The following is a 13,276-nucleotide window of genomic DNA, read 5'->3' as shown; positions in this document are numbered from 1 at the left end:
AAACTTGAAACATTTAGTTTGCAATTTAATCCTGAAATGTCTGCAATTTAAGTTGTTATTCAATTACAATCTTAGAACAAGATTGAATCCAGATTAAAAATGCTACATTGGTGCCAAAATAGCTTGGTCTTCAAATATGTAAGGACCAAACTTGAGATATTTTGTTTCCAATTTCTTTCTTTCTGCAAAAACTATTACTTTCAAATTTAGAAAGTGGCCAGGACAGTTTTTGGATTTTGGACTGAAGACACTTGTCCCAAATGTGTTGCCAAACACCATTTTTCTCAGGTTCCTCTGACCTGGCAAAAACACCAGAAGAGGAAATAGACAGAAAAGCCAATTTACTTTTGACTAGATAATTCATGATACTTCTTACAAGTAATTATTCTTCCTGCAGAGGTTTGCATGGACATATGGAAAACAAGGTCTTAGAGGGGCTGAATAAATGAGATTCAAATGAGGAGCCTGATTGACAAATGTGTAGAGAGAGTTTGCCTCCTGGTGGACAAGAGGTCTGTTGACATGCACTACAATCACTCCATTCTGATCTGGAGGTCCTATGGGGAGACCCTTAAAAACCTCCTGATTTGTAGCTTTAATCAAATCTGAAATTTTAAATGATTCCATATGTTTTAAAATCACACATTCATGGGGTTTTGGGACTGTTTTTGTGTACATCCTGAAGTCGGACTGGAGATAGAAATGGTTTGTTTTGAAGGAAAATCAATTGCCTTAGACATTCTCTTGTCCTTCACTTCAGTTCTCAGCTGCTGAAATGTGAAAGTTGTTGGTCTAACTAACAGAATCACAGCCGTAGAGCCGTAGAGCCTCAGAATTCTCACACATGAATTCTCAAAATCCTTTAACATACCAAAGCACTTATCTTTAATCTCTAATGGTAACTGACTACATCCATATGCATGCAAAGACTTGCCAAACAACTGCAACCTTTAAAGGACCGGCCAAAAATCTGGAGAACAGAAATGCACTACTGTTCAAAAGTTTGGGGTCGGTAAGATTTATTTATTTATTTATTTTTTTGAAGGAACTCTTTTTGCTGAGTTGACTTGAACAAAAATACAGTAAACAGTAATATTGTGAAATATTATTGCAATTTAAAAAAAAAGTGATTTCTATTTTAATATAGAAATATAATATATAAAAAGCAATATATAATTAAAAAATGTAATGGAAAAGCTATATTTTTAGCAGACATTACTCCAGTCTTCAGTGTGATACTTCAGAAATCATAATATGGTGATTTAATACTCAGTTATCATTTCTTAATATTTTCAATGTTGAAAACAGTTGTGCTACTTCAAATGTTTGTGGTAACCATGATACATTTTATTTTTGTCAGGATTATTTTATGAAAGTTCAAAAGAAAAGCATTTACTTGAAATTGTCATGTGAATAAATGTGAATATAAGTCATTATTTGCTTAAAGGGGTAGTTCACCCAAAAATGAAAATTCTGTCATTACTCACCCTCATGTCGCTCCAAACCTGCAAGACCTTTGTTCATCTTTGGAACAGAAAATTAAAATACATTAATATAGTCCATGTGACATTAGTGGTTTAACCTAAATTTGATGAAGTTAAAAGAATACTTTTCATGTGCAAAGATAACAAAAATAACAACTTTTTTTAAAATCTCCTTTTTGTGTTCCACAGATGAAAGAAAATCATACTGGTCTTAAAAAACACTATGGTGAGTAAATGAAGACAGGATTTTCAACATCAGGTGAAATTGCACCAAAAACAAAATGTAAGCATCCAGCAGATGGCATCAGTGTTCCATGATTTATCTCTCTATTTATCACACTGTGAAGTAGTAAATTGTATTATGTTTTTGTTTTATCTGAGTGCAATTAAAAGTTCTAACTTACAGCTCAGCATCTTTTCATTGGATTTACAGTGTGATTCTTCTAGCTGTAAGCTGTCAAAGGAATAACTCTGAATATGGTAACGTCACAGTTATGTCCTTCACTCACTACAGCGAAAGTGGACACTTGAGACGACACAAATGACTATTTGACAGCACTTTAACCAGCTTTATTAATCTGAGGCAGACACTTGAGCCAAAGTTGCAAACAAACTACTTAATACAAGTGATCTTGTCTAAATCAACACAGATAGCCAAGGACATCCTCACTAATAGGTCTCTTGTGTTCTCTTGTGTGAGACCACAGTGTTCAGTGCTTAAAAATGAAGCCTTATTAAGCTATGTGATGTGTTTGTCACTTAGTGATGAGGTTATTGCCGTAGAACCAGGTGTTGTTACTGTGGCAACAGGCTGCTGTGCTGGGTGGGTGTGTGTGTGTGTGTGAAACATCTGTTTGGGCCGAGCTGTTTAGGCCGTTGCACTGGCAGCAGAGCTATTTGTCCATATGGAAAGGAGGATTAGATGATAATCAACATTTTATCTCCCTGCAATAATGTTTAATGTTCAGTGACACAAATTGGACTACATGCATCTGTAAGAATAACTCTGGTCTAAACACTTTAGTTTTAATGCATAGTTTTGCATTTTGCAGAGTTTGAAATACAAACACGGTGGTTTCCGTCGGGTTGTTGGCTTTTTTCCCAACCTCGTTCATTTTAAGAAAAGCCGCTTTAGTTTAATGTATTAAAATCACCAAGCAAATTTATTCATGTTGTAGGCATTTATTTATACTACAGACTTCCAGTCTTCTAATCCAGAAGTTTTCAACCTTTTTGACTACAAGGCCACCCAACATAATATCCAAAATCCCCTCATATAAGCAGTAATCTTTCTTCCAGTACTTTCTGCTGTAATCATGAGGAACTGGCTTGTTTTCAAACAATTGTATTAATAGAAACTGGGATAATGTCATTAATATTATATAATGTAACAGTAATATAATATTAATATTTTAGAATTTATTATTAAATATATGTTAAAAAACACAATTTTTTTTTGTTTAACATAACTTAATTTAAATAATTGGGTCATTATGCAGCTCCCCTATAGTGGAAATTTGAGAGGAAAAGAAGATTGACAAAATGTATTTTTAGGGATGTCAAAATGAAATGAAATAAAATAATAAAACATAATTCAATGACGTAACACTTCATTTACTGAATATTATTACAGTTTAATTTTTCATTGCTTTTAAAAGGCTGGTTGGGAATTGTGATATTAATTGAGATTAATTGCTTATTCATTATTATTATTTTTTATTTAATTCTATATTTATTGTTTTGAGTTACTGACAATCTAGTTTCTAGCAATTTTTTTTAAGATAGAAAAATCTTTTAAGATATAAGTCTTATATAGTTTTGCATAGCTTTCAGACCTTATTTTAGGGGTCAGAACACCCCAGAATCTCTCCCCCCATTGTTTTCACTGTAAGTTCAACTCAGTAAACTTTTAAGCGCATCTATCTGGATAATTACATGCATTGTGAAGTGTTGCTCTGCAGCATTATTTCCTGTCACAGCGCGAGCATATGTCCTCAGTCTGACTGCTGCCTGATATTTGTCTGTTCTTCAAAGGAACTATTCCTCTTTGAGACTGATTAAGATGTTTGTCATGCTTTGGAGGGCCCAGAAGAAGCACACTCACTCGGCATTTCTCATCGACTGAGGCGTGCAGGACTCATTTGTCTGAATCACTGCAGGATATCAACCGATAGGACGTGTATCTTATGGAAGACTCAGGGTACCCCTCCTCTTCCATTCTCTATGACAGACGTCTTATTAATGAGTCCTTCTCACACTTCAGACTAAAACCTGGTCCCCATCAACATCATCTTAAAGGAATAATTCAGAGCGTCTTCATTTACTCACCATCTTGATGTTCCAAACGTGTATGACTTTCTTCTGTGGAACAGAAAAAGTCTTTTACTCCATGTAATGAAAGTCAGTGAGGTCTGAAACAACACTGGACTGAATTTTCATTTTCCGGTGAACTATCCCTTTAATCAAGGTGGAGTATTTTCCTGTGACACTCTTCTGCCAGTATGTTCTGACATTTACGCAATTCCATGCATAGCTGAGTAAATGTCATTTTGTGTGGATATAAACAGTTTTTTCAACATTGAATTACAGGGCAGTCTGACATGTACAGTACCTGACAGGCGAACGCTTTGTTATTCTTTCCTCATGTCAGCAACTGCAAACATGATGGAACTGTTTTATGAACCTCGGTATTGCTTTTGTCCCCTCAACTGATTTTTTTACCCATCACGCAGCTGAGATACATAGATATATCTAGTATAAATAATAGCACATGTCCAATAAAGTGTGCTTTCAGTGGAAACATAAACTCATGTTACCTGATCTGACAGGTAGTGTGACTAACAAATTAATGAAACTTGTCTTTGTGCTGTGATTGCATGCAAGATAATATAATGTACATTATCATTTTTTTGTTATAAAATACCCCTTTAATGCAACGTATACACTACCATTCAGAAGTTTGTAGGTGGTATGATTTTTTGTTGTTGTTGTTGTTGTTGTTGAGAACAACACACTAAACTGAACAAAAGTGACAGTAAAGACATTTATAATGTTACAAAGATTTTGAGTATGCTGTTCTTTTGAACTTTCTATTTATCAAAGAATCCTGAAAATAGTTTCAGTTTTCACAAAAATATTAAGCAGTTTTCAACTATGATAATAAGAAGAAATGTTTCTTGAGCATCAAATCAGCATATAAGACTGATTTCTGAAGGATACTGGAGACTGGAGTACTGATGCTAAAAATTCAGCTTTGCATCACAAGAATGAATTACATTTTCCAATATATTATAATAGAAAACAGTTATTTTGAATTGCAAAAATATTACACAATAGTAGCATTTTTACTGCATTTTTTGATCAAATAAATGCAGCCTTGGTGAGCAAATGAGACTTTTTTCTAAAACAAAAAATCTTACCATAACGTTTTGAACAGTTTTGTATATTGTAAACGTATATTGTAACTGATTTAGTGCCTTTGTTTTTTTAACACCGCTCTGTTGAAATACCTGATTCTGATTGGTCATTTGTGGTATTCTGTGGTGATACCAAACTGTACTATTAACTGGCATAGTTTTATGTCTTTTGTATCACTCTTGTCTTTTTTCTCACATAATTCAAATCAATATTTCAATATCACAAAAATAAATGGCATGGATGATAGAAGATAAGGATTATCTGTTGTTGTATTGATTGCAGTAATTTACATCATCCTGCTTTTCCTTATTAACTTATTGCTAAGGTTAGTTTGTTTCTCCCTAAACTAACAATTATTAAGTATAGACAGCTAAACAATTTCATATGGCTTATTCAATGCAGTTGCACACTTTTTTTTTTTTTTTTAAGAAAACATATTCCATAATATCCCATATTCATTACATACTGCATCTGCATTCATATCCTTAACCCCGATGGGACATCAACATGACAAAAATAACACTGGCCAGAACAGAACAAATGAAAAATTTGGTTTTAGGATTGACTGAGACAGATATTGCTCTGACGCAAAGGGAGAACCTGAATGGCAAGTGTACTTTAGGCTGGAGAGAGGTGTAAAAAAAAAGACATGCTCGCTTGAATAATTAAACAGCCCCCTTCTCTCTCTCTCTCTCTCTCTCTCTCGCTCTCTCTCTCAGAGATCAATCAATGACTTTACTCGACCTACAAGGTCTTTAGATCTTCCAAGTTTAAAATGAACTGTAAAATGCCTATCGCAGGCAAAGGGTGGTCTGAAAGTAAAATCACGATAAATAAAACAACTCCCTTGGTTTTCATACAAAGCAATACTGCTGTGAGACAAAGCAAGCATGCGTAATAAGCAGTGCAGACCGGTCGGCATCACCTAGGGAGCCGGATTAAAGGTGTGCTTATTTCCTAAAAGGATTTTGACCTCTGTGTCTCTCTGACAGGAGGAATCATTAACCACTCGAAGCGCCGGCCGCTGCTGAAGCCCCTCTGATGCAAATTTCATGTCAAAACATCAAACGCACTTCTGATCAAAGGTCATCTCCCCTTTGTGTAGGTATTTGATAGCAAAATTTCTATTTCATCTCCAACTGTCATAGTGCGTTAGAGTGCACACGGAGACAAGGGAGGCTCTGCGCTCGGAGCGTGTTGAGCACGGGTTGAGTGGAAAGAGAAAATGGTCTCATTGAGATGTTTGTATTTTCAAAATTGTTTGCTTTTCCAGATAACCAGTTTACCATATGAGGGCAGCAACTGAATGATAACTTATAAAATATCTCTGCAATTTAAGATGGGTAAATCTTTTTTTTTGTCCTGTTGTAATATAGTCTTTGCAATAAACTCCTCATCTAGATGTCTTGGTGTCTGTCTCTCTCTGTGTGTGTGTGTGTGTGTGTGTGTGTGTGCGTGTTACAGCATAACCCACAACTTAAATTGTTCTGCCAGGTTTAAGTGTGTGTGTTTGTGTGTATGCATGGGGTCTAAAAGATGTAGAATCACACAAAATTGTACAAATGAACAATCATAAATTTAGTGAAAATTTTACTTAGTTGAGCATATTTGATTAGTAAAGAATACAATATTTCCTACAATATTTATATTATTAACTTTGTAATATCATAAATCCAGAATATATAATACTATATATATATATATACGCACACACTAGCATTCAGAAATTGGGAGATCAGTAAACTACTTTTAATGTGCAAGGATGCATAAATGTTACAAAGTTTGATTAGTCTGTTTCAAATAAATTATATATATATATATATATATATATATATATATATATATATATATATATATATATATATATATATATATATAACAAGAAAATACCAGTGAATATATAATATAATATCAGTTCACTATATCAGTGAAGATATATGATATTAATTTATATATCTGGCAGGTAACTTGTTCTCCGATGATTGACATGCACTGATGTATGTATATATATATGTATGTATGTATGTATGTATGTATATAAATTTTTAATGTAAAATTGAAAGTGGTTTCAGACTTTTGGACCCCACTACATGCAAATATGCAGATTCTAATCTGCATATTCTCTGCCACCTGAACATACAAGAATACCATCCCAGAATTCACCAGGTCTTCAGGAATAAGGTGGTGAAATTAAACAGGCTGCACCTTTGGAACCCATTGCTCTGCATTTTCCGCCGACCTCTTCTAGTTCCCATGCAAATATGACACCTGCGGCCGGTGGAATAGATTTCACGGCTCATAATGCATAGCCGAGGAATGCAGGTATTAGAATGTGACACTGCATGCAAATCGAGTGAGCGCGAGCCACGTGATTAATAGTCAAAACGGCTTGGACCATTGGCTGCTGGAAGCGTCCCCCGAGGTGTTAATGTTGATATTTTGAGCCGGAAGACATCCATCATTCTAATCTCACTTTCCGAGCTTTACGTATCGATGCATGTCAATCACCGGAGAACAAGTTACCTGCCAGATACGCTAAAACTGCGATAGCGCGGATGAATCGCGCGCAAACAGAAGGAGACGTTCTCGTGTTGTTTATTTCGCACAGGTGACTCGAGACGGACCTACTGGGAGACGCGCCTGCTGTTCTTTTTCAGACCAATAGATGGCACTGTTGCACTTCCGCTCAAAGGAATCGACATTTGCATTCTTAGCGCATCCACATATTCGCTCTTTGTGAATATGAGCATAGGTGTGTATTGTTTTAACACCTTTACTTTTCTGAAGGCATCAAGCTGTGACTTTGTTCCTGAGAGGATGTGTTAGGTATTTATCTTGCTGATTACTTGCAAAGTTCATAACGGAGATGCAATTGAACTTGTGAATATGTACAGTTTACATATCTACAGGGCGAGCAAAAATGTCTCCCTTACTCACTATGGTGTAACTTTTTCCATTTACCTTCCAGTTTGCAAATGGAGAAATCCTCACTAAAAACCCACCACTTGTTTTGCCTGATGTTGTTCTTCATGTGATAAAAATTAGTGTTTTTCAACCTTTTTGACTCGAAGGGCCCCCGCTGTCCAATATTTAAAGGCCCCCAAATATAAAACCAGATATATCAACAGTGGCAGTGTTGATATTGGCCTCGTTCAATTAATTAAACACAATTTATCTTATGATTCCCAAAGTTTCCAGTACTGTATATAAATAAAAACCAATCGTTAAAATGAAATATGATTTCAGTTTACCTTTTCAGTATGTTGCATTTCATATCTTTATGTATCATATGTAATTAAGTTAGATCATTTTAATGTACGAATAATAGTCATTCTGTTTTAAATAAATTTGCTGAAGCCCCCTAGCGGGTCCCGGGCCCCCAAGAGATTGTTTGATCTAAAGGAAACTGATTTATATGCCACTCAGGTTATCTAATATGAGAATATGATGTCTGAAAGACCATCAGTGTTAGAGAAACACAAAACTCATCTCCGTAACAGATTGCCTTGTCGTAACATGTCCAAAGTGAGTCAATGGGAGATAGATAGATTCATTCCAATGGGCAATTTATTCTCTCCCGGAGTCCTGGCTGCAAATTAAAGTCGAGCCTCAGTGTCCATTGTTGGGCATAAGGGTTTAAGACTTTCACCGCAGCACTAATACAGAGAGAGAACGAGATTAGGAAAAGTTATTCAAAAATTATCCGCAAATAGTTCATCAACATGCCTGGCGCAGTTTAGCAGACATATTTATTTCAGTCTTTGTATTACTGCCATTAAATCTGCAATGTTTGCATGCTCATTCTCTCCCCAGGTCAGACCCTTTGCCACACAAAGACCCATCATTAATATTCCTTATATGACTTTGCACCAGACAGCCAGTGCTGCTTATAAAAAGCTCCTCTTCTATCACAGAGAGACACCCCCCGTACAGTGATGGGCTTATTTAAGCATGAGATATAGATGTATAAATGGAAAGAGAAAGCCAAAAACCTTTATCCATCCACACAAAACCTATTCTGACTAAATCTGTTCCATTTTTTGTTTAGCTTGGATTCAAATGGAATATGTAAAGGGAGTCAAAACATCTTCACTTTCAGAAAAGATGGATTTTCATGCACGCACACTCACGCACATATGCATACGCACACACGCCTGCTCATAAATACAGAACACCGGCCCCTGCTAACAGTTGTCATGTTGTCAGATGAAATGACCTTTACCTACATGACTGCATGTCTCTTCACGCCACATTGAGTGACTTTGCATCAGCAGACAGGCTTCTGTTGGACACCATCACATGTCTGATGAGATGCAGTGAATTTGTAAGAAATTAAAGGAATAGTTAATCCAAAAATTTAAATTTGCTGAAACTTTACTCACCCTCAGGCCATTCAAGATTTAGATGAGATTGTTTCTTCATCGGAATAGATATCTGCTGTGAATGGGTGTCGTCAGAATGAGAGTCCAAAGAGTTGATAAAAATATCACAATAATTCACAAGTAATCCACACGACTGGAGCATTCTTATGGATTATAGACGGGCAATTTTACCTGAAGCAATGGTTTAAAGTTGAAATGCCATGATGGATTCGTTTTTACAAACGCGCAACATTTTACTTTGCAAGAAGTTAATTCATGAACTGGAGTAGTGTGGATTATTGTATCAGGGCTCTTATTCTGACGGCACCCATTCACTGCAGAGGATCCTTTGGTGAGCATCTTCTTCAATTTCTCCAAAACTGTGAGGGTGAGAAAAGTTCGATTTTTGGGTGAATTCTTTCTTTAGCTGATTAGTGTTTGCTACAACAAGGGAAATCCTGAAAATGCTCATAAAATAATCTTTTTATAGTATTACAGATTTTCACCTGGAAAACTAACCTGTTTATGCAATGCATGAATATTTATCTGGAACCTGGGAGGATATTAAATTTTCAAAAAGAACAGGGACTTTCATTTTTTTTATTCATTTTTAATCACAATGACATTTATATTTGTTATCATTTTTGCTAAATCGAAAGATAGTATCCATGATGAAGATATTTTCTGTTCCATCTGAAGCACAAACCCAGTTCAGCTCTACTAGATTCCAGTCAATTCAGCTCAGTTTGCATTAACTTCAGCAGCTAACTCAGCTCAGTGCTGTTCAATCAGCTCAATTCTGTGCAGCCTAACTACAGTTTACTGAGCTCAATTGATTTCAGCCCAAATAAACTCAATTTCTGTCTGATGCAAAATGCTCAATAAGCAGTATTCCCGGAAACTGCTATAATTCATTGCTTCAAATATACAATAACATTACACAGCATCTGTGCAGCATAATCTAAGATATTACCATGTTAATCAGGACATCCATATCACTTTAAAATTACAATGTAGAAGCCATTTAGGTCCACTTACATTATATAGTCTTAAAAGACTTCTTTTTTCTTTTATAAATAGGGTATATATTTGGATGTCTTAGGGTTTTTACCCTAAGACATCCATCTCATGACAAAATACATTATAGGAGACTCATTTAGTTCCACTTATATTTCCTTTAGACTGCATGTTTTTAGCAGACACTTTCTTATTAAAGTGGCATATAGGTGATACCATGCAAGACTTTTACTTCAAAACTTTTACTCTAGTAAATGTTTCTGTTGTTGTTCAGTGAACCGGGGTAAGTTGTCACAGTGGGAAAATGTAACCTATGATTAATTAAGATAAATATATAAATGCTAAAATAAAAGAATGTCTAGGGGTATGATTCTCGCTTCGGGTCTAAGAGGTCCTGGGTTCAAATCCCGGACGAGCCCCCAATTGTTACATAGTTCCCATCTACGGCTGGGGAGCTAGTAACAAAACAAAAAAAAGTAAATAATTATCTAAAAAAAAACTTGGGAGAGAGAACCAGGGCATCTGACCTCCTGTCCCAGAATCAACATAAGCACCAATTCAAATTGATATCTTTTTTATTTGAATAAAGAATAAACAGAAACAATCTCACAGAAAATGTTATCAAACATATAGGGAACAAAGACTTCAGGGGAGAGCTAGGCCAAAATAACAAACAAAACCAAACTAACTAACCTGAAGGTTTCAAACAACTTCAGTTCTCTTTCTGCTTAAGAACACAACAAAGTCCTGAGTTCACTTACTCAGAATTAAATCAACCAAAATCAAACAACAAATGAATCTGGGCAACCAGGAGGAAGAGTGACCCTGGCGAAAAGAAGTCTCTCTCAGTTCCTCCACAGCACCACCATTCTTATATTTCCACTTCCTCCCGTCATCATCCAATCACCGCAGGCATCACCGATTGAACACAGCTGATTGGAATTCCTATCTCGTGACGAGGGAAAGAGAGAAAAAAGAGAGCAAATAAAACCACATCCAACACACATATACACAATTACAAAACACATTAAATACTTCCTCAGACGTAACAACCATTTCACAAAATTAACTGAAAACTGTGAAGAAATGCCATATTTTTCTTTGCACAATAGATGTGCTAAGTTATTGTTGAATTAAGTATTGCATTTCTTCTCATGGCAGAGACACACTGTTGCAAGGGCAGTAAAGCTACGGTGCCCTTATTAAAGGAATGGACGCCTGAGGCTGGTTCAGATGCATCTATAGCCAGGGTGTGATCTTAAGCTGGAACATTTTCATCTGACCCGGGATCAGTCCAGCCCTCTGGAAACACAGCCAGGGAATCAATCACATAGTAATGCCGACCACCCTCCCCCTCGGAGCTTTCTAAAAAACACAGCCCTCCTTCCCCCCTCCTTTGCTCTCTAGGCCAGAGTTTGTCTATGAATTTTTCTGTCTCACTCTCCCAAGGGCAGCTGGACACTTCAAGCCACTTGCTGAGACTGTGCTGTGACCATTGACTATGATGTGTTTTGGTCAAGATAATAAGGACACATATTTATGAGGTTAGCTGTGGTGCCTTCAGTTACTTCATTGCAAACTTTTTTTATTTTTTATTTAATGTACCATACATTGGAAATGACTTGAACCAATCTAATGTATCACACAGTGGTTGTAAGAAAGCTGTAGTTTAGGGCTGTTATCAGGAGGAGACACCAGGAACTTGTTCCTGGCCCCTGTGTGGAGATGTTCCCACTAAGGTCCTCTTTGGTGTTTGCTGGGTCATGGAAATTGGTCAGCCTTGTGTGGCATAATGCAGGGGTTTTAAAACTGGGGATGCATTGGGGTTAGTGGAAAATAACTTTAAAATAGTTGAGAAAATATTATAGACTAATTAAACATTTAAATATGACATTATTACTACTTATTTTTTTTTAAATCCACGTTTTTAAAAGGTTTCACATCTTTCATCAATCTAATATATATATGTGACCCTGGAGCACAAAACCAGTCATACGTAGCACAGGTATATTCGTAGCAATACAATACATTGGATGGGTCAAAATTATAGATTTTTCTTTTATGCCAAAAATCATTAGGATATTAAGTAAAGATCATGTTCCATGAAGATATTTTGTAAATTTCCTAGCATAAATATATCAAAACTTCATTTGGACAACTTTGAAGGCGATTTTATTTATTTAAATTTTTTTGCAACCTCAGATTACATATTTCCAAATAGTTGTATCTTGGCCAAATATTGTCCTATTTTAACAAACCATGTATGTATTAATATTTATATATTATTTATATATATATTAATGGTTTACACTTTAATAATTATACAGGGCTAAATTATGCGATGGAAAGTAAATCCAGACATGTGGATTATGGAAGATATTGCTTTCGGTAAGAAAATTTAAATGAAGCAACATATGAGAGATGGCCTATTGATTGACTGGCATACCGTCACTGTACGTCATGAAGATCAAATACTAAAGTTGAGTTTTTTGCCTCCGGTCCTGAACTCGAGGACTATGTGATTGCCTCTGTGTGATACATTACATTGACATGATTGCTGAATATTCTCCTGAGGAATGGAATAAAAAAAGAAAAAAGGCCAGAGAAGTTTCTACTGGGACCTCAGAATTCATGGCATGCAATTAGATTTGCTGAAGGATCTTTCCATGTGGCTGCAGTGATATTGATGACAGCCAGAGCTTTCACACACGGTCGCTCACCGCTCGTGCTGGGGGACTTTCTCTAATCCGATTCTGCTATTAGAGCAGGAGACCTCTCGCTCTCTGTTCTCAGAGCTAAGCAACCGAACTGAGCTTCATGGGGCTTACTGCTGTTGAGAGGACAGACTGAACAGAAGAAGAGAGAGAGAGAGAGAGAGAGAGAGAGAGAGAGAGAGATAGATAGAGAGAGAGAGAGAGAGAATTAGAAGGATGCTAAAAAAAGCATGATTGTACAAAACTGGATCCATCAGTTTGACAGGTTGGACAAATGAGTTCC

This window comes from Barbus barbus (genome assembly GCF_936440315.1).
Source record: "Barbus barbus genome assembly, chromosome: 37".
In the NCBI taxonomy this organism is placed as follows: Eukaryota; Metazoa; Chordata; class Actinopteri; order Cypriniformes; family Cyprinidae; genus Barbus; species Barbus barbus.
This window is presented reverse-complemented; position numbering follows the sequence as displayed.